Source organism: Rissa tridactyla, chromosome 8, assembly GCF_028500815.1.
Source record: "Rissa tridactyla isolate bRisTri1 chromosome 8, bRisTri1.patW.cur.20221130, whole genome shotgun sequence".
Lineage (NCBI taxonomy): Eukaryota > Metazoa > Chordata > Aves > Charadriiformes > Laridae > Rissa > Rissa tridactyla.
This window is the reverse complement of record NC_071473.1, coordinates 18,554,207-18,575,029: the sequence shown is the minus strand read 5'-3', so window position 1 is coordinate 18,575,029 and position 20,823 is coordinate 18,554,207.

Sequence of the window (20,823 nt, the reverse complement as noted above, 5' to 3'; positions counted from 1 at the left end):
AAGTGCCAAAGGCTCATAAAGTTTAGGAAGCAGGCTGTGGTCCTTCCGTTGGCCTGCCCAGCTATTGGTATAAGTCCAATACCCAACTTGGCATGGCAGCCTCTCCTCTGTCTGGGCAGCAGGAACCTCACGCTGCTGCCTGGGAACAGGACTCTGCTCTCTGGGACCCCAAAGTTCCTTTCTGAGCCTGTGGATTGCTCCCATAGCACATACCCATCCCAAAGCAGAGGGGATTTCACAGGGACAGCTTCAGTTGCTCTGAACGTGAGTTTGCCTTGCGGCAGGTGCAGCACAGAAATTTTATGTCTGGCTTAGACTCTTCTGTTTCACCGTAACCTTGAACTCCATGAATGCTGCTTGTGTGGCAGAGGGATGGGCTTTCCTCTGGAAAGCTGGGACGGCCAGTACCAAAATGCGTGCTACTTATTTTTGCTAGCTCTACCTCAGTGCCTGAACAAAGCCAATGCAAATGGCAGCATCGTCTCTCAGTATAGAAAAAAGTGCCCCTGCAGTCACCTGAAGAAGAGAGCACCCCATGCAGTGTGGGCGTGCAGGAAGCAGGGGAGCTTAACACAGGCCCAGGTGGGAGTGGGACAGATAGATGGAGCCTGACAGAGGGTCTGGTGCCAGAGTCTGGTTGAGGACTTCACTCTCTGCTCATGTTCCCAAACTCCTTTGGGACTGGGGAGCTTCCCTGTATGCACAGGAGAGCAACTCGAGCTGCTGCTGGGGTTTTATTCTTACCTCTAGTTGATTGCAGTGGTTTAGGCTGTACTCGGGATTATACCCCATGCAGGGCTGTGACACCGAGATCCTTCTTCCATGGGGCTGAGAAAGGTAATAGCAAAGCTGGAGAAGAGCTGACAGATCAGCCAGAAACTGACTTCGTCTTACCATCCACACAGACAGTGTCTGTGTTGCCTGGTAGAGTCTCTGGCTACTTCACCCTGTGTCTCCCCCCTACATCATTCTCATTGCCAAGCACCCTTTCTTTACTCACTTTCGCAAGGCAGACAAGCTGCTAGTCAGCCCTCCTCAAAGGATGCTCTAAAGAGAACAAAAAAGACAGGGCATAACCCCCGCCCCCACCCTCCCCCCCCAAATCAAGGAAGGCAACTCCGCAAACGTCCCCCTCGCTTGTGCAACCTGCAGTGAAATCACTTGGGAGTAATGGCACGTCACATAGCCTGGTTGCAGTCCAAATTCGACATCCCTTGATGTGCACATGAGCAGCTCGTGCTTTACGTGGAAAAATGGTTTCTGGCTGTCAGGGAGCCACTGCTGTTGTCATTCGGCACTCAGCTCCAAGCTTATTTCTTGAGCCTGTAGGAATGGGAATTCAGGGAGCTTGGTAAGTTCTTTTCAGGGACAGCCAGTGGCCAGGAGCAGAGTGCCAGGAAGGATACGGTGGCAGGTTGGTAATTGTACCCCTGCAACAGCTTTGAGGCTCTCACTGGTCACCCGCGGTTCTTGAGCCCTCTACACGAAGGCAAAATGCACCAGTCTCCTTTACAGATGGGAGTTGAGACACAGTGAGCATGAAGAGGTGGCTTTGCAAGTGGCTGGATCAGGGAACTCACTGATGCAGCAGAGAAACAAACCTTTATTTCTGCTGGGTTAGCTCTGATCCACCCTTCCGTGACAGTCCTGCCTGCAGACAGGATAGTGACAGAACAGGCACAGAGTCAAAGCAGGGCCTCTTAAGTCACATACAGGAACTGTGACACTAGTGCTGGGGCACTGAGATGCTAAGAGACACCCACGAAGCTATTCAGAGGATCTCTGGCAGGGTGGGATGTCTCCAAGCCCCTATTTAGCATCTTTCCAGGAAGCTGCCACTCACCCCTGTGGCTCTGTTGTTCCTTGGAAGAAATTTGCAAACGTTTCACACCCTACCATTTTGTAGGCAGCTTTATGACAATGCTCCCGAGTTTCACTTGATTCTGCACAGCCTTGTCTAGCAGTGAGAGGGATAGCTACTGTGAGCAGAGGGAAAATGGAGAGCATGGGCCACAGGGTTCCTCTCCCTCATCTGCTACTCAGGGTTAGCAGCAGCAAAGGTGACGTGACAGAGGAGGTAATATTCCCAGGGATGAGAACCCAATCAGCGGCAAAACTGGGACTCAAGACACCTGATTTTTCTAACAAGGGTTCGGTAAAGGATTGGCAGGGAGGACGGTCCCCAGTACCCACCTGGTGGGGACAGTGAAAGGACCAACACAGATCCTTGGTGGGGGCAAGAAGCAGGTCATGGCAGGGATGTCTGTGAGCCAGCACAGGCTGCTCTTGTGTCAAGGGAAGGCCAAGAAGGGCAGGAGGAAGCGGGGTATGGGGACAGACACAGCAGTGACTGGGGGGACATCACAGCTCCTGCTGGTCTGGCCGGACAGGAGCAAGGAGAGGAGAGGCAGCAGACAGTTTGAACTCCCCGTTTCAGTGGGCTTGGGAGCCAGCTCCTCCGTGCTCGTTCTGCTGCCGTCGCTTCAGAGTGCCTCCGCTTCCCCGTCAGGCTGCCGTCAGGCGCCTCATTCGCCCTGCCAGGGGACATGACAGAGCCCCTCTCGCTTGGCCAGTTCGGGGCGCCGCCCGGGAGCCACCGCCCCCCCTCCAGCACCCTGCCCGGCACCCACCCCGCCTGCGCCCCGCCTGCCCACGGCCCCCTCCCCGGCACCCGGCAGGGGCGGGCAGCCCGAGCGCTGCCCCGTCCTGCCGCAGGCACGGCCGCCGCCGTCCCGCGGGGCTGCCCGGCCCCCGGAGCCGCTCCCCTCGCCGTCCACCCCCGCCCTGCCCGCCGCGGGGCACCGGCCGGACCCTACCCGCTGCCGGACCCCCAGCGCCGATGCCGCCGCTGCCGGTGCCGCTCCTGCTGCCGCTCCTGCTGCCCGCCGCCGGGGCCGCTGCCCGGTGCCGGCGGCGGCTCCGCCCCTGCCCAGCGCATCCCCGGGCAGACGCAAGCACACGCTTTATGACCACGCTCCCGGACACATGCAGCTGTACAAACACCGGCAGAAACGCATATGCAAACTCCAGCACACCCCCCCGCCCACCCCCCCACCCCCCCGCCGACACTTGCACCCCGCAACACACGCCCCCCTCCCCCCGCAAACCCGCAGAACACGCTTAGACCTCGCACCACACACCTGCTCCCTCCAAAGCGCACACACAGAAAATCCACACGGCTCTCGAACGCCGACACTGAGCACAACCCGACGCCTCCCCTTGCACGCACACCTGCACAGGTGCTTACATCCCCACGCACGTCCCTCGGCACCAGCCATCCCCTGTCCCCAGCGGGCACCCGGGAAGGCTCCAGGCATTCCTGGGGACCAGAGGGGCAGCTGGAGCCCACCTGACAGCTCCCCCCGGGGGGTTTTGAGCACTGGGCACAGTGCCTAAGGGAACTGGCCCTAAGGGTGGCCCTAAGGGAACCCAGGGAGGCACTAGCTCCTTGGGGACACACACACACACACATATTGGCTGAGGTGCTCAATGCCTACTTTGTCTCAGTCTTTAGCAGTGGAACTAGCTGTTCCCTGGGCACCCAGCCTCTTGAGCTAGGAGACAGGGAGGGGAAGCTGAACGAGGTCATCACAATTAAAGAGGAAGTGATCAGTGACCTGCTACACCACTTGGATGCGCACAAGTCTATGGGACCGAATGGGTTACATTCAAGAGTGCTGAAAGAGTTGGCAGACGTGCTCGCCAAGCCACTTTCCAGTATCGACCTGAAGTCATGGCTAACTGGGGAGGTCTCAATGGACTGGAGGATAGCAAATGTAGCACCCATCTACAAAAACGGCAGAAAGGAGGATCCAGGAAACTATAGGCCTGTCAGTCTAACCGCAGTAGCAGGGAAGGTCATGGAGCAGATCATCTTGAGTGCCATTACAAGTCATATAACGGACAACCAGGGGATCAGGCCCAGTCAGCATGGGTTTAAGAAAGGCAGGTCCTGCCTGACAAATATGATCTCCTTCTATGACAAGATGACCCGATTATTGGATGAAGGAAAGGCTGTGGACATTGTCTACCTAGACTTTCAAAAAGCATTTGACACTGTCCCCCACAGAATTCTCATGGAAAAACTGGCTGCTCATGGCCTGGATGAGCATGTGATCTGCTGGATCAAGCACTGGCTGGATGGGCGGTCCCAAAGAGTGGTGGTCAATGGAGTTAAATCCAGCTGGTGGCCGGTCACAAGTGGTGTCCCTCAGGGCTTGGTGTTGGGACCATTTCTGTTTAACATCTTTATTGATGACCTTGATAAGGACATAGAGTATATCATCAGCAAGTTTGCAGATGATACGAAGCTAAGCGGGAGTATTGATCTACATGAGGATAGGGAGGCTCTACAGAGAGACTTGGATAGATTGGACTGATGGGCCAATGCTAATGGAATGTGCTTCAACAAGGCCAAGTGCCAGGTCCTGCACTTGGGCCACAACAAGCCCATGCATCGCTACAGGCTTGGGGAAGTGTGGCTGGAGAGCTGCCTGGCAGAAAAGGACCTGGGGGTTCTAATTGACAAGAGGCTGCACATGAGCCAGCAGTGTGCCCAGGTGGCCAAGAAAGCCAATGCCACCCTGGATTGTATTAGGAATAGTGTGACCAGCAGAAGTAGGGAGGTGATTGTCCCCCTGTACTCAGCACTGGTGAGGCCACACCTTGAATATTGTGTCCAGTTTTGGGCACCTCCATACAAGAGAGATATCGAGGTGCTGGAGCGAGTGCAGAGGAGGGCAACGAAGCTGGTGAAGGGTCTGGAGAATAAATCTTATGAGGAACAATTGAAGGAGCTGGGACTGTTTAGTTTGAGGAAGAGGAGGCTGAGGGGAGACCTCATCACTCTCTACAACTACTTGAAAGGACATTGTAGAGAGGTTGGTGCTGGTCTCTTCTCACAGGTAATTGGTGATAGAACAAGAGGGAACGGCTTCAAGCTGCGGCAAGGTAGGTTTAGACTGGACATTAGGAAAAAATTCGTCACAGAAAGAGTGGTCAGACACTGGAATAGGCTGCCCAGGGAGGTGGTGGAGTCACCATCCCTGGATGTGTTTAAGAGTCGTTTAGATGTGGTGTTGTGGGATATGGTGCAGGGGAGAACTTTGTAGAGTGGAGTTGATGGTTGGACTCAATGATCCCAAGGGTCTTTTCCAACCTAAATGATTCTATGATTCTATTCTATTATTTGAGGCTGCCAGGGCACAGCAGCAAGCCCCTGGCAGCTGCAGGGGCATGGCAGGGCTGCCCCCAGCCTCTCTCCTGGGGGGCACCTGGACACCCTCATGGCTATTCCTCTTCCCTCCCTGCCCCCCTGTGGCTGCTGTGGTGTGCTGTGGGCTGCTGCAGCACCCACGATGGGATGGTGCCACTGGGGAAGCAGGTGCGGGGGTCTGTGCAGCCTGAGGCATGACAGAAGACTCCTGTCTTGGCCCCGGGGGAGGTATGATGGAGGTCTGGGCTCAGCCAGCGGAGCCCTATTGCCTGCAGTAAGCTGCAGACGAAGCAGGAGGCCGAGGTGCCCATGCTGCCAGCGGTGGTAGCAACAGGGCTGGTAAGGAGGAGAGCCCATGCCAGCCCGGCTCCAGCTAGCAGGGTCTCACCCGCAAGAGGGTTCCACGACGCAGCTGGCTGAGGCCGGGGATGTTGTGCCTGTGCAGGGGGGAGGCAGAGGGACATTGTGCAGTCCCATGCAGAGCCCCCATCCAGCAGTTGTCACCAGTGGCCCAGGACCCAATACATGTACCCACTCTCTGATGGACCACAGGAGAGGGATAAGCTGGTGAGGAGCTGCAGTGTCACTTTTTGGCTGCAGCCTTGGGTCCCCTGCACCCCGGGGCCTGTGCCTGGGCTCCCATGATGGGTGGGACTGGCCGGACACCTTGCTCCAGCTGGGCCCAGTCTGCTGGGGAGCCGCTGGCTGGCTGTGGGCTTTGCAGATGGGAACTCCCTGGGATGGGTTTTCCTGGTGCTGTCCCCCGGAACCCTCTGCCTGTTCTTGCCTGCCTGCTGTCAGCTTGGTGCCAGGCGTTGTGGTGCTTTATGGCTCACGGCAGGACCCTGAGCTCTTCTACTGCGTGCGGCAGGGAGAGACAGACTGGGACACACTTGGTCAGCGACGGTCTGCTGCCCTCCTGACAGAGGTCCCTGACGAACCCTGAAGTCTCTGCAGGACTTGGCCTCCCTGAGCCTGCAGGGTGAACTTTGAATAAAACGTCTTCTGTTGCCAGCTCCATGCTGCCAGGCATATTAGGTCAGGGCCCAGGGGCAGGGGCTTGCCACATGTGCTGGCCACCATGGACCGCCAGGCCAGGCCTGACCTCATCTCCTGGGTACCCCACGCTGCTGCTGTGCCTGCCCTAAGCCGGGTCCCAGCCTCTCGCCTGCCCTCTCTCCTGTCCCCTTGCTGCCTGGGCACTCAGTCCCCGCAGGGAGGCACCTTCCCCTGGTGCCTGCCCCTGCCTGGCAGGGAAGGCAGGGTGCCATTTCCCTGGCATAAAGGGTAAGAGGGTGGTGATCCCCAGGACATGGCTGTGGAGTTCCTGGCACTTGGTCCAGTTCCCTGCTCCTCTTCTTTTCTATCCCCCTGTCCTGCTTCCCATCCTTATGTTTCTTTCTGCATCTCACTGTGTCCCTGTTCTCTTTCCTGCTCCTTGTCCCTCTTCTTCTCTCTCTCAGTTTGGCTCCCTAACCCTATCCTCAGCAGACCAGATCATCAACACAGAACACAGACTCTGTATGTGTAACCAAAAGTACAGTAGGCGTATGTATTGTGGTGGGTCACATGGTGTATCTATAAAGCTTGTATTTTAAGAGCTTCAAGACACTAAGGTATTCTCATAGGTGGATGACAGTCAAGCAACCGGAGTTACAGGAGAGAGAGAGAGACAGAGGGAGCATAAAGCATCTGAACTGTCAAGTTCTCTGGGTGGCATCAAAAGCAAGAGCTGCAGTAAGTCCCAGGCCCCTGGGGGCGTGTCCCCATCTTCTGTGTCCCCGTCCCTCCCTGCCCCATTCTGCATCCCCTACACCTCCAGATCCCTCCCCTCCTCTCTGTCTGTCCCTGCCTCGTCTATTGTGCTGTTCTTTCTCCCTCCGTCTCTCTCTTTGCCTATCCATCCATCTGCCTGGCTCCCTGTCCCTCTCTCTGGCATCCCAGCCCTCTCTTTCCCTCTCTGTATTTTTTCCATTTCGTTGTACCACTGTTCTCTCTATTCTTCATCCTGCTCCCATCCTTAGTACTAGTCCCTGTTGCTCTCTCTGTCCTTCTCTCCATCCCTAGTTTTTCTTGCTGTCTCTATCTTGGTCCCCATCACTGGTTTTTTCTTTCTTCATTCCTCTGACCCACTCCCTGCCCCTTTTTTCTCTCTATCCCTCTGTTCTGCTCCTCCTCCCTCTATTTCTATTCCTATTCCTCTTTCCCTGTCCTTTCTTTAATTCTCTGTTGTTCTCCCTATCCCTCTATTTTCTCTCTATCCCAGTGTCCTGCTCCTTGTCCCTGTCTTTTTCTCTTTATCCTATTTTCTGGCATTCTGTCCCTCAACTTTTTTGTTTATCCCTCTGTCCTTTTTCCTTCTCTCTCCCTCTGTCCTGCTGCCCATCACTGTTTTTTGTTTCTCACTTTCTCTGTCCTGGTGATGTCACTCTCTTCACTTTCCTGTCCCTATTTTTTTCTCTATTGCTCTGTCCAGCTCCTTGTCCCATCATTTCTTGCTATATACCTCTGCCCAGTTGTCTGTCCCTTTTTCCTTCTATTGCTCTGTCCTGCTCCCAATGTGTTTTTATTCTTCCTTTGCCTCTGTCCTGCAGCCAAATGCTGTTTTTTCTTTGATCTGATCAGCACTGCTTTTTTTCCAACATCTTGTCCCGATCCTTTTTTTATCTATTTTTCTGTCTGTATGATCCATTCCCTCTGCCTTTTTCTATCCCTCTGTCCTTCTGCCTGTCCTGTCCCTCTCTTGCTCTATTCCGCTGTCCTGTTCCCCCATCAGTATTTTCTCCTTCATCTCTCTGTCATGCTCCTTGTCCTTCTCTCTTTCTCCCAGTCCTGCCTCCCATCTATATCTTTTCTTTCTCCATCTGTCCTGAAGCCCATTGCTATTTTTTGCTTCTTCACTTCTCTGTCCTGCTGCCCATCACAGTTCTTTCTCTGTCTCTGTCTTGCTCTGTCCCTGTCTTGCTCTGTCCCATATTTTTCTCCATCACAGTGCCTTTCTTTCTTCATCCCGGTCCTGCTCCCTGTCCCTTTTTCTTATTCTATCCCACTGACCTGATCCGTGCCCCTCTTTCCCTTTTTGTTCCTTTGCCATTCTCCCTCTGCTATTTTGTTGCCTATTCCTCTGTCCTGTGTTCTGTCCCTTTTTTCTGGCACTGTTCTTACTGCCCCTTTTCTTTCTCTCTGCCTCTCCCCTCTGCTCCCTGTCGCATTCTTTCTCTATTCCCATCATTCTTCTTGTGTGTCTCTCCCTCTGTCCTGTTCTCCATCCCTACTTTGTCATGCTCCATCTGTCCTCTGCCCACCAGTATTTTTTCTCCATCTCTGTCCTGCTTCCTTTTCCTCTCTCTTATCCCAGTGTGCTGCTCCATGTCCCTTTTTTCTCTGTCACTCTGTTCTGCTCCCTGTCTCTATTTCTTCCTCCTCTCTTTCTTTCAGTCTTTCTCTCCTGCTCTCTCTGCTTTTTTGCCCTCTGTCCTACTCCCAGTCCTACTGATTTTCAGTTCTTGCTATACCCCTCTGTCCAACTGGCTGTCCCAATTTTCTTCCCCCTATTCTTCTGTCCTGCTTTCCATCTTTATTTTTCCTTCTGCCATGCCTCCATGTCTGTCCTGCAGCACATCACTGTTTTTCCCTTCTCCATCTCTTTATCCTGATTTGCATCCCTCCCTTTGCTCAGTCTCTGTCCTTCTTTTTCTCTGTCTGTATGTCCTGCTCTCTCCCTCTTTCTCTATCCCTCCTACACTTATAGAATCACAGAATGGTTCGGGTTGGAAGGGACCTTAAAGATCATCTAGTTCCAACCCCCTGCCCAGGGCAGGGACACCTCTCACTAGACCAGGCTGCTCAAAGCCTCATCCAGCCTGACCTTGAACTCAGTTCCAGGGATGAGGCAGTCACAACCTCCCTGGGCAGCCTGTTCCAGTGCCTCACCACCCTCACAGTAAAGAATTTCTTCCTGATATCCAGTCTAAATCTCCCCTCTTTCAGTTTGAAACCGTTACCCCTCGTCCTACCATTACACTCCCTGATGAAGAGTCCCTCCCCATCCTTCCTGTAGGCCCCCTTCAGGTACTGGAAGGGGTCCGAAGGTCTCCTTGGAGCCTTCTCTTCTCCAGGCTGAACAACCCCAGCTTTCTCAGCCTGTCCTCACAGAAGAGGGGCTCCAGCCCTCTGATCATCTTCGTGGCCCTCTGCTAGACCCGTTCCAACAGGTCCACGTCCTTCTTGTGCTGAGGAGGCCAGCGCTGGACGCAGTACTCCAGGTGGGGTCTCACCAGAGCGGGGTAGAGAGGCAGAATCAACACCCTTGGCGTGCGGCCACCTAGCCAGCTCCTTATCCACCAAGTGGTCCATCTAACAAATCCATGCTTTTCCAATTTAGAGACCAGACAGGCACTCGCTCACTGCCCCCAGCGGGATGGGGGAGAGAATCGGAGGGTGAAAGTGAGACAGCTGTTGGGTTGAGGTAATAACCACTTAATAATTGAAGCGAAATAAAATAATACCAATAATAATAAATTGTAATGAAAAAGAAAATAACATGGAGAGAGAACTAAACCCTGAGACAGACAAGCCATGCAAACGAAAGTACTTGCTCACCACCAACGACCGATGCTTAGCCAGTCCCTGGGCAGTGTCCCCCCGCCAACCCCCCCCCAGGTTTATCGCTGAGCACATCATATGGAGTGCTATGTCGCTTTCGTCAGCTGGGGTCAGCTGTCCTGGCTGTGTCCCCTCCCAGCGCCCTGTGCACCCCCAGCCTGCTCGCTGGCAGGGTGGGCTGAGGAGCAGAAAGGGCCTTGACACTGCGTAAGCACTGCTCAGCAATAACAAACACATCCCTGTGTGATCAATACTGTTTCCAGCACAGATCCAAAACATTGCCCCATACGAGCTACTATGAAGAAAATTAACTCTATCCCAGCCCAAACCAGCACAGCTCCCTGGATCAAGAGAGGATTTTGATGATGGGAGAAATGACAACTCGCCAGCTTTGCGGAGCATGGGTACCTTTCTGTGCTCTGAGATGTCTCAGGAGGGGCAGGTTGGGCTAAAGCTTCTCTCCTCCTCCCTGCCAGGCTTTGTGGTCTAGCGGGGCTGCTGGGGCTTTGTTGCCGGGACAGGCCGGGTCCGTGAGTGCTGTCCTGTAGGCAGCGGTAGAGGCCAGGAGTGACACTGTCTGCTCGGCACACTCAGGGTGGTCCCCATGGGAAGGACGCCGTGGCAGTGGGCTGCTTGTTCCAGCTTTATTAAAATGGAAGAATTATTCAAACACAGCTGTTTTCCAGAGGCTTATTTCACCTCTCCCTGTCTCTGCAGAGCCAGCAGCACAGCAACCGCAGGTTCCTTTCTGATGTTGACTGCTTCCTTCGTGTTCCCAGGATCAGCAAGGTCTGAGTTGCCAGGGACTGAACTGAGGGTTCCGCGTCGTTCACCAAGGGCTGGAGGGCTGTGACAGAAAGAAACAGAGCAGTGGTGAAACCGCGCTGTCTGCAGAGACCCTCCCATGCCAGCCCCGTCCATCTCTTTCTCTGGCCAGGAGGAGCAGGTGAGACCAAGAGACCAGCCAGAAGCTGCTGCTCAGGAATGCCCCATGTGCCCGTGACATGTGCCTCTGCCCCTGAAGCGTTTTCCTGGAGCAGGGCCAGGGACGGCAGCCCCCTGCCCAGGCTCTCTGTCCCCTGCTGCACCAGCCCCAGCCAGCACAGCACTGCCCCTGCTCACCGTCGCAGATATCCTGCAGCTTCTCATTTCGGTTCTCCAGGTGCCGCGCAGCAAGCCCTAGGCACAGAGCTTCGTCAGACCCCCTGCTCCCCAGCGCAGCCCGGCAGCACGGCCCCTGGCCCTGCCAGCCTGGCTGCACACCCTCCTGCCCCTCAGCATGCGGGGGCAGTCCCCGAGGGCAGTGGGACGGAGCAAGGCTCCCAGCCAGCCCACCTGCCAAAAGAGGGACCCGGGGGGGCTGTGGCTCACCGATGAACCGGATGGCTGCCGCTCGTATAGTGGCCTGAGCGTTGTGCAGGTACAGCAGGCTCTGAGACAGATAGTTTTCCACCTTGCTCCTGTCATGCGCTAACTGGAGAGAGCACAATGGAACGGGGCTCGCACAGACCCTCCTCAGCCATACCGAGCAGTCCCTCCTAGCAGCACTCCCCTTCCCTCCCGGCGCTTCCCATCTGCCAGCCAGGAGCCCGGTGGGGCTGTGGTCTGGAGACAGCTGCAGGCAGAGGGTGCCCGGGGGTGGCGAGACCCCTCTGTCCCACTGCCAGGGCCCAGATGGGCCAGGGTGTCCTTCAGCACCCCGGGGGCAGGGAGGGGAGAGGGGCCTGGAGGAGAGCCCTTGGGGGCTCCGTGCTTGAGGGCAGGGAAAGAGGATGCAGCTGCAGGCTGTGGGCTGCGGGCTCCGGGCTGGAGCAGGACAGGTGAGGCAGAGCTGCACAGTCCAGCCCATGGGCATCTCACAGAGCCCTCGTCTGACCCAGCCCTGGGGCTTGGGGGTTATCCTCACCAAGTACTCTCCGATCAGGTGTTTCTGGTATGTCTTGGCTGAGCTGAGCTTCCTCCACCCCAGGAACTCAGTACAGGCGAGGAGGGTGTCCCTAGAGGCCTGCAGAGGAGCAGAGGCTGGGAGGTGGCACCACAGCCCAGGAAAGGAGACCTGGCATCCTTTTGGCCAGGCTCTGAGCCGTTCCCAGCCCCTTATGGGAAGACACAGTGGGGGACCGAGGCTGAACTGGGTTTGGTGCCCAGGGCAGGAACACGGGGCAGCCACCACCTCGGGTATCTCATGCTGCCAGCCAGCAGAACAGAGACCCTCACGAGCTGCTGAGCTGCCGCCAGGGATGGGGACAGAGTGAAGGGCAAAGGAGCTGTGGGCCCTCGTGTGTAGGCAGCGAGGGCTGGAGTCCCACAGACAGCGGTGCAGGACAGGGCCACCAGCAGGACACTTGGCTCCCCAGATGGGGCTGCCTCAGCTCCTTCACGCCCAGGCTCCTGGTGGGCACAGGTTTGATCCCGGGATGCAGGGCCAGTCTGTCGCTGGCTGCATCTCCCTTCCCAGCGCTCTCCCTGCCCCAGGCTGGGGAACAAGCTGGGTCTCCACCTCTTGTGGGCAGTGCACCTCTCTGCAGAGACCAAGTTCACTGGCCCAATGCAGAGGGACCTGGGCAAGCAGAGCTTTGTTTCTGCAGTGATCTTGCTCTTGGGGAGCTGGGACATGCCCTGGCCCACACATCTGGGGCGGTCTCTTGGGCACAGCCCTGGGGCACAGGGATTGGGGTTTAATCCCTGGCCTCCCACAACTGCAAGGACAGCTGGGAAGCCTGTAGGGACTCATGTGTCCAGTGGCCAGGGACTGCTGCTGAGCCCTGCTGGACCAGGCAGAGCAGGTCTGGGAAATGTCCGTGCCAGCTTCTCTGGTCTTGCTGACGCTGGGTCTGCAGGGACCCTTCCTCTGGGCTGTGCTGGAGGAGGGCTGAATGGGGGGAGTGGGGCTGGGAGGGGACCCCAGCACCCTGTCCACCTCTGCAGCAGGCAGCAGGGGGAAGGGGAGGGCAGTGGTGGGACCAATGCAGGGAAGGAGGGGAGCAGCCCTTGCCCCTTATGCCCAGGCCACCCCCATGGTGTCAGCACGCCCTTCGCCATGACGCTGGTCACTGCACCTTGGCCACACTCTCGACCTGGTCGTACGTATGGAGGAAAAGTGGGAGCAGGATGCTCTGCACTGTCTTCTTCATCTTTTTCTTGTTTGTCCCCACCACGGCCTTCATCACATCTTTGAAGAGGCTGATGGAGAGTTCCTGTACCTGGCCGGACTCCTGGTAGGGAGGACAGGGGGACTTCATCAACAGCTGCTCCCTGCCCACGGTGAGCAAGGGTGTTAGCGTGGCTGATGTGAGGGGACATGCTCTGAGCTCGCACCCCAAACACAGGAGCTGTGGGCCACATGTGCAGCTGCGGCTGAATGGCCCCAGAGCCCTGAAAAGCCAGGCAAGAGGAGCGAGGAAGGCAGCCCTGCCCGAGCGCTGCCCACCAGGCTGGGCTGAGGGGCAGCTGTCTGTGCAGAGTGCCCATCTGTAGGGCTGAGGTGCCCACGGCAGCCTTACATCATCAACGAGGGGCGGGAGCTTCTCTGCCAGCTGCAGAGCAAGGACGCTGGCCTCCTCCCTCTTCATGCAATCCATCATGTTCCGGAGGACTACCAGGGCCTTCATCTTGACATCAGTGTTGGCATCCTGCAGGGTGTCCATGATGTCTGGCAGCAGCACCTGCATTTTTCTTGCCTGTATGAAACACACAGTTTCCTTATTGTGAAGCGGTGAAAGGCCACAGTGAAAGGCCACTGGCAAAAATGCTCTGGTCACTCTAAGAAAAATCTAAGTATTGTTTTTGCAGGGGAACAACTTGGCCAGTCTGTAATGATGTAGCTAGAGAATGATTCACAACACAAAGGCTGATCAAGAGACATGCAAGAATGCCCGTCCCTTAGACAAAGGAGAAACCAGTCTATGCTGGATCGGTAGTTTAACGGGAGGCTGGACGTTTAACAGAGACCAGCAACCGTGGGCAATAATACCAAAAAAAGGAAGAAACAAACAGGTGAAATAAGAGGTTTAGGAGGGGTGACGGGGAGAAGTAAACAGAGGCAGAGAGAACGGAAGTAGTTTTAGGTGAATCGGACAGGCTGTAAACCCTGGAGGAGTACCTAGCCAATGGGGAAACGAGGGAGGGAAACTTCGGCCAGGAATAGGGAATAAAAAGAAGTTATTTCGGGAACTCTGGTGTGCCTACCTGCTAGGTCACCCGTTCTTGCAAGAGTGTTTAAATAAAATGTGCTTCGTATCGATCACTGCCAGAGCCGTGGTTATTGGATAAGGAGTGTTTCTCACAGTCACTGAGCACCAGCCTCCTGTCCGGCTTCCCAGCAAGTGGCACAGGAGTCACTGCAGAAGCCTCCTGTCTGGCAGTGGCCACTGATGGGATGTGGGAAGAGCGGGAGGAAGGGAAGGGAGTTGCGGGAGAGCAGTGTCCTCTTACTGAGCCACCCCCTTTTGCGACCAGCCTGAAGGGGCAGATGGACTGGTAACCCTCTGTGCCTAGAGGCCTCCCCAGACACCCACCAGCCCCCCGATATAGCAGGGAGGGTGACTGGAGCTGTTACCCCACCCTCTGACTCCCTGCCACAGCCAAGCCACCACATCACCCACTGCCTCAGGCTCTGGCTGCCAACATGGCTCCATTTGGCTACACCCTGCTCACCGTCCCAGGTTTCTTCAAAAGCGTGATGAGGACACTGAGCACCAGCGACAGCATCACCAGGCTTGGACGCCTCAGGTACCTCTGGGCTTTGTAGAGGGCAGCAAACTTCTCAGCGTCAATGTCAGTGTAGAGTAGCAGCTAAAATGAAGTCAGCAGTGAGAGAGCAGCAGAGCCTGCTGGGCTCTCTCCACCGCATGGGCACGAAGGAGGCATGACCCACGAGCGGTGGCAATCATCTCCTCTCCCCAGACTTGAAGCCCCCTCAGGCTGTGCAGAGGCCATGCCTCTGCCCCAGGCCCAGCACCTGGCCTGGCTCTGGCTTCTGCTCCTTTCTTTGCCTCTGCCCCACGTTTCCAGGCTGCAGAGCAGGGCAGGAGGATGCAGGCAGGGGGGAAAGCAGAGCGCTGCCCAGGCAGGCGCAGGCTTTGTGTTTGTGCACCGGGGCCAAAAGGGCACTGGGCGGCCCCAAGTGTCTGGCGGGTGGTCTGGCTGGTGCTGGGCAGGGCCCTGCTGGCCCTGAGGGGCTGTGTCCGTCTGTACGGGGGGAGGTGGCTATTTGGAGGCAGACAGGAGGGGAGGGGCCCGTGCCTGTTTCCCTGGGGAGGCAGGCGCAGCCCTAGAGATGAACATGGTCACTCACAGCCAAGGGATAGATGCAGGCGTCCTCCGCGGCAGAGCTGAACACCTTGCGCAGCTGATGGTCCTGGAGCACGCTGAGCAGCTCCGCCAAGACTTTCCACAGAGTCCAAGGCATGGAGATCATCACCTCCCACATGGCCAGGGCAGCGCTGCAGACCCAGAGTGCTGGGTCAGCAGGGCTGCTGTGGCTGCTGCACTGTGCCCAGGCCAGCCCCCAGACTGGCTGCAGCTGTGGCCCTGCCTGCCCCTGTCGTTTGGGGTGCCCGGAGGCCCTGACCTGGCAGGCAGGAGGGGCTGAGGTGGTGTTCCTCATTGGACAGGGAGGAGCGTGGCGGTAGGGCTCTGGCTTGGCCAGCTCTGGCTGCTGCGCGCCTGGCTGACCCACTGGGTCTGGGAAGCGTGGTAGGATGGAGGGCCCTGCTCCTGGGGGATGTCCTGTGGTATTCCTCGGGTCTGGCAGCCAGAGAGTCTTTGGGCCCCTCTCCCCACAGGCAACAAGCCCTCAAGGCTGTTGGGGCCAGTACCTGTCACATGTTGGCGAGATCTTCAACAGCGTCCTAACCACTTCTCTGGGGTACCACTGGGTCAGTTCGAGAAGGAGTGAGTCCAGGCTGCGCCGGGCTAGCTTCATGCGGATGCACTCCACATTTTTGTGGATGTACCTCATGATCTTTGGCACCTGGAGAGGACACAGGTGAGGACGGTGTGGCCACTGGCGTGCAGCCATTTCCCCAGCTGCCACTGAAACTGCTGCCCTTCCCATCCCTCTCTGCTGCATTGAAAAGTCTTCAGGTGCCTGAGAAAGCTGGCTTAGGGAAGGATGGAAGAAGAAGGCCTGAAAGGCTCATGGGCAGGGCAATCCAGCCACAGGGCACTTACATCTGTCAGCCAGTAGCCAGGGTCTACCACGGCCATGGCCAGGATGTTGATGCCCATCTGCCTGTCATAGATGTCATCTGCTGTCAAGGCCTCGATGGCAATGAGCAGGATGTCCGTCACCTGAGAAGGCTCGAGGTGTCCAAACACCTATGGGAGGAAGGAAGAGAGCGAAGACATGTCACACCAAGCACCCTGATGGTACTGCAAGGCTGAGTACCCAAGGAACTCTGGCAAGAGATGCCCAGCAGGGCAGCAGTGCCCTCAGGAAAGCTGTCGGCAGGTGCTGCAGGCTCTGCAGGGCAGAGGGTGGGAGCAGAGGGTCCCCAGGGTGAGGAAGGAGGTTTGGGCTCACGGGCACAGCAGGGCTCGCTGGTGGCCAGGAGGGCTGGAGCTGCTGCTGGGACACTGGAGTGCCACCCTCACATAGTCCCTGCATGGGGACAGCAGGAACCCTCTCACCAGGGACAGAGAGGCCATGGCAGCCCCACTGATTCTGGGTCACTTTGCTCCCACAAGCCTCCTGCCAGTGGCACGGACAAGAGTCTCAGGAAGGGGGCAGCTCATTACTGTGGTCATGTCACTACTGTCAAACGAAGAATGCAAGCAGCTGCTCTCAGAATCCTGTCCTGGTTGGAGCTCTGGATGCTCTGGATTCTCCTCTGGCAGTGTCTCATCTGCATGGGGGGGAAACACAGAAGAGTCAGTCGGACTTAGCCAACAAGCTTCCCAAAGGGTGAAAAGAGCTTTAAGCTTGGCACGGCTGCGGAGGAGGCTGTGCTGGGGATGTCTGCCAGCCCCGAGCACCCCTGGCATTCAAGCACCACCATGCCCCCTGCCTGTGGGACCCCTGCTGCCGGTGTGCCGAGGAAACGGGATCACGGCATCGAGGTGGTCGTGCTCGCTGGCCCCAGCCCTGCCAGTCCCGGAGGGGCTCCTCACTCACCCATCCGCAGTGGCTGGACCATGGTCACCTCACAGGGCTTTGGTGGAGACCTGGTCTCCCGGGGAGCTGCCACCTTCTCCCAGGCCACCTTGGGGCTTCTGGGGGGTCTCTCCGCCATCCTGCCAAATGGAGGAAAGCGTGGGGGAGAGGGGAAGGCAGCTTAAGGGAAATGCTTTGGTGCCACGGGGCTGCTGGGATGGCAGGGAAAGATGTGGGCTGTGCTTGGGGTCTCCTTGCCAGCTCCACACTCATGCCCTGTCCCGTCGCTGTCTTGTCAGACAGTGCAGGGCCACAGCCACGCTGGCTTTGTGTGGTGCTGTGGGGTGTTCCAGAGTGATGTCACAAAGGACCCCACTGTGACCCCCTGCCCGGCCCAGGAGGGGCACGGCGTCCACTGCAGGGGGCAGGGAGCCCACTCGCCATTGGCCCGTGGGTCTTCTCAGGGTGCCCCCAGGCCCCCATCTGCCCTTATGTCCCCTCAGGACCTTCCTGTACCTTCTGGCTCATCCCAAAGCCACGTGCTCACACACCCTGGCATGGCCCCAGGACATCCCTGGGAGACCCCCGCTTCTCCCTGTCCATGTAGCGTTCTCTTCACATCTCTACAGTTTCTGGTATCTCACAGTTATGTCCTTTCCCCCACTCTGAAAATTCCAGTACCAGGAAGCAACAGACGTTTACGCCTGCTCCTGTTACAGAATCACAGAATGGTAGAGGCTGGAAGGGACCTCTGGAGATCATCTAGTCCAATCCCCCTGCCAGAGCAGGGTCACCCAGAGCAGGCTGGGCAGGATCACGTCCAGGTGGGTTTTGAATATCTCCAGAGAAGGGGACTCCACCACCCCTCTGGGCAGCCTGTTCCAGTGCTCTGGCACCCTCGAAGTAAAGAAGTTTTTCTTCATGTTGAGATGGAATTTCCTGTGTTCCAGCTTGTGCCCGTTGCCCCTTGTCCTGTTACCAGGTACCACTGAGAAGAGTCTGGCCCCATCCTCTGGACATCCGCCCTTTAGATGTTGTTCAGAATCGATGAGGTCCCCTCTCAGTCTTGAGATGATCATTCCCTTGATCATCTTTGCAGCCCTACGCTGGACTCTCTCCAGTAGTTCCGTGTCTTTCTTGAACTGGGGAACCCAGCACTGGACACAGTACTCCAGATGTGGCCTCACCAGGGCACAGCAGAGGGGGAGGATGACCTCCCTTGGCCTGCGATCACGCTCTTTTTAATGCACGGCAGGAGGCCATTGGCCTTCTTGGCCACAAGGGCACATTGCTGGCTCATGGTCGACGTCCACCAGAACTCCCAGGTCCCCCTCTCGGCAGAGCTGCTTTCCAGCAGGTCAACCCCTAACCCGGATGGATGCGGGGGGTTATTCTGCCCTAGGTGCAGGACCCTACGGTTGCCCTTGTTGAACTTCATAAGGTTCCTCTCTGCCCAACTCTCTGGCCTGTCCACAGCCTTCTGGTGTGCCACCCACTTCTCCCAGCTTTGTGTCACCAGCAAACTTCCTGAGGGTGTGTTCTGTCCCCTCATCCAGGTCGTTGATGAGTATGTTGAACAAGGCTGGACTCAGTACTGACCCCTGGGGAACACCACTAGTTACAGGCCTCCAACTGGACTTTGCACCACCAGTCACAGCCCTCTGAGCTCTGCCATTCAGCCAGTTGTCAATCCACCTCCCTGTCCACTCATCTAACCTACACATCCTAAGCTTACCTATGAGGATGTTAGGGGAGACAGGGCCCCGCTGTGACCCGCCACCTGGGCAGGGAGGGGCCGGGCGTTCCCCGGGGCGGCATGAAAGACATGGAAGCAGAGCATCCAGAAAAAGGGGCAAAGAACATCTGGTTCCCTCCTTGCTGGAATACTGTAGCCAAGTTTGAAATGCTCTGTAAGCGGATGGGTTAGGCATCTGCTGGGTTTAGTTGGATACAAGGGAGTCTTGAGACATTGTATGCTTGGGTAGAATAGGTAGGGAGAGGTGCTAGAACAAGCTACTTTGGTGAGAACAGGAGTTGCAAACTAGAGCCGAAAGACGAACTGAGTCTGCACAAAGACTGAGTTCAGCCAGCGGACACGGTGAGGAAGACTATTGACGACCAGCAGAGGACCCTGGCAGACCGCCAATGGACATGGATGCGCATGCGTCAAGGACATTTACATGTATTAATGAGTTCTAGGTGATAATATGAATATGGTAATCACTTCTGGGAAATGTGATGAATATGTACATTCTGATTGCTCACGACCTTTGTAGTGGAGCAACTCAGCACACACACTGGGCAGAGCGATCCCCTGCGCGCCCAGCGCCGCAGTAAAGAATGCCTGCTTTCTAACACTCCAAAATTGAGTCTTAGAGAGTCCTTAATCGCCGGCTTACGGTAACACTCCAAACAAGAGGTTTGTTGGTCGGAAATAATATCGGAGTGGAAACAGGTGGTCCTGTTGATTTTTGGTTCGTATTGGCTGTAGATATGGGAAACGCCAAAGGGATCAGTTCATTGGGAGCAGTAAGTCATGAGAATATTTCCTTGACTGACACCTCTCTGTGTTCAGAACAACTCCCGACCACACTGAAGTTGCAAAGGGAAGGTCTGCATTCGTCCTGTTTGTACTGATGGGCTAAGACTCCTCCGGTGTTCAGAGCAGAGAAAATTGGCTGTGTCTCTGAGACCAGCAGTTGTGCCAAGCCCCGCTCTTCCCTTTACTTGCAAAATGAAAGGCCATCCATTTCCGTAGCATTGATACATTCTGCATTCCACGTCTGCAGAGGAACGTACCCTAACCGGAGGAGACCAAGTCCCAGCAGGTAGCAACTGGCAGGGCCCCTTGCCCCAGCCCTGGCAGGCAACACCAGGGACCCGGGGACCCTGTCCTGGCCAAGGGGCCTCCTCTTGCCAGGAGAAAGTGTCCCACACAGAATCACAGAATGGCTCGGGCTGGAAGGGACCTTAAAGATCATCTAGTTCCAAGCCCCTGCCCTGGGCAGGGGCACCTCTCACTAGACCAGGCTGCTCAAAGCCCCGTCCAACCTGGCCTTGAACACAGTTCCAGGCATGGGGCAGCCACGACCTCCCCGGGCAACCTGCACTTGTGCCTGGGATTGCCCTGACCCAGGTCTTCACCCTCATAGGTCGGGAGCGCTGTCAGTCTCCTCCCCTGAGGCGATGCTGCCGCTGATTGGCCCCAGGTGGCAGGCTGCAGTGCCTGCCCTTCATCTCTGATTGGCCACCTGGGCTGTCACTGTGCCCTGGTTTTGGGCCCACTGGGCCCACCCTCCCCTGAGGTGATGCTCTCTCTTATTGGCTGCCTGAGGCGTCGCTCCCCTCTCGCACACCAGTGCCCGCCCTGCCCTCTGGGGATGTTTCCTCTGATTGGCTGTCTGCTTCCAGTCAATTGCATGCCTTGCCCCGCCTCCCCTGAGGCGATTGGCTGTCCCAGGCTGCCACCTCCCCTCCTGGGCGGGTGCTGCCAGGCAACCGGCTCCGCCTTCAGGGGTTGGACCCGCCCCAGGGCCAGTGGGCCCTGAGGGAAGGCCGTTGGGGCAGGGAAGGCGGGTGGGGGCCCTCAAGGTGAGGATTTTGTCCGAGAAAAGGCGTCTTTGGGCATGGAAGGCATGGGCTAGATGCGAACAATGGCGCCTTGGGCCCTGAAAAGGAGGGGAACCTCTTGGTTGCAGCCCGAGCTGGCTTTGTTACCACACAGCACCTCTCCTGGCTGGAGTGAGCAATGTGAGGGTTGGAGGCCAAAGGCACGGGCCGAATGGGCTGTGTGGGCATTCTGGTGCGTTGAGGTAATAACCGCTTAATAATTGAAGCAAAATAAAGGGGAGACAGCATCAAAAGCCTTGCTGAAGTCGAGGTAGACGACGTCCAGTGCTCTCCCCCC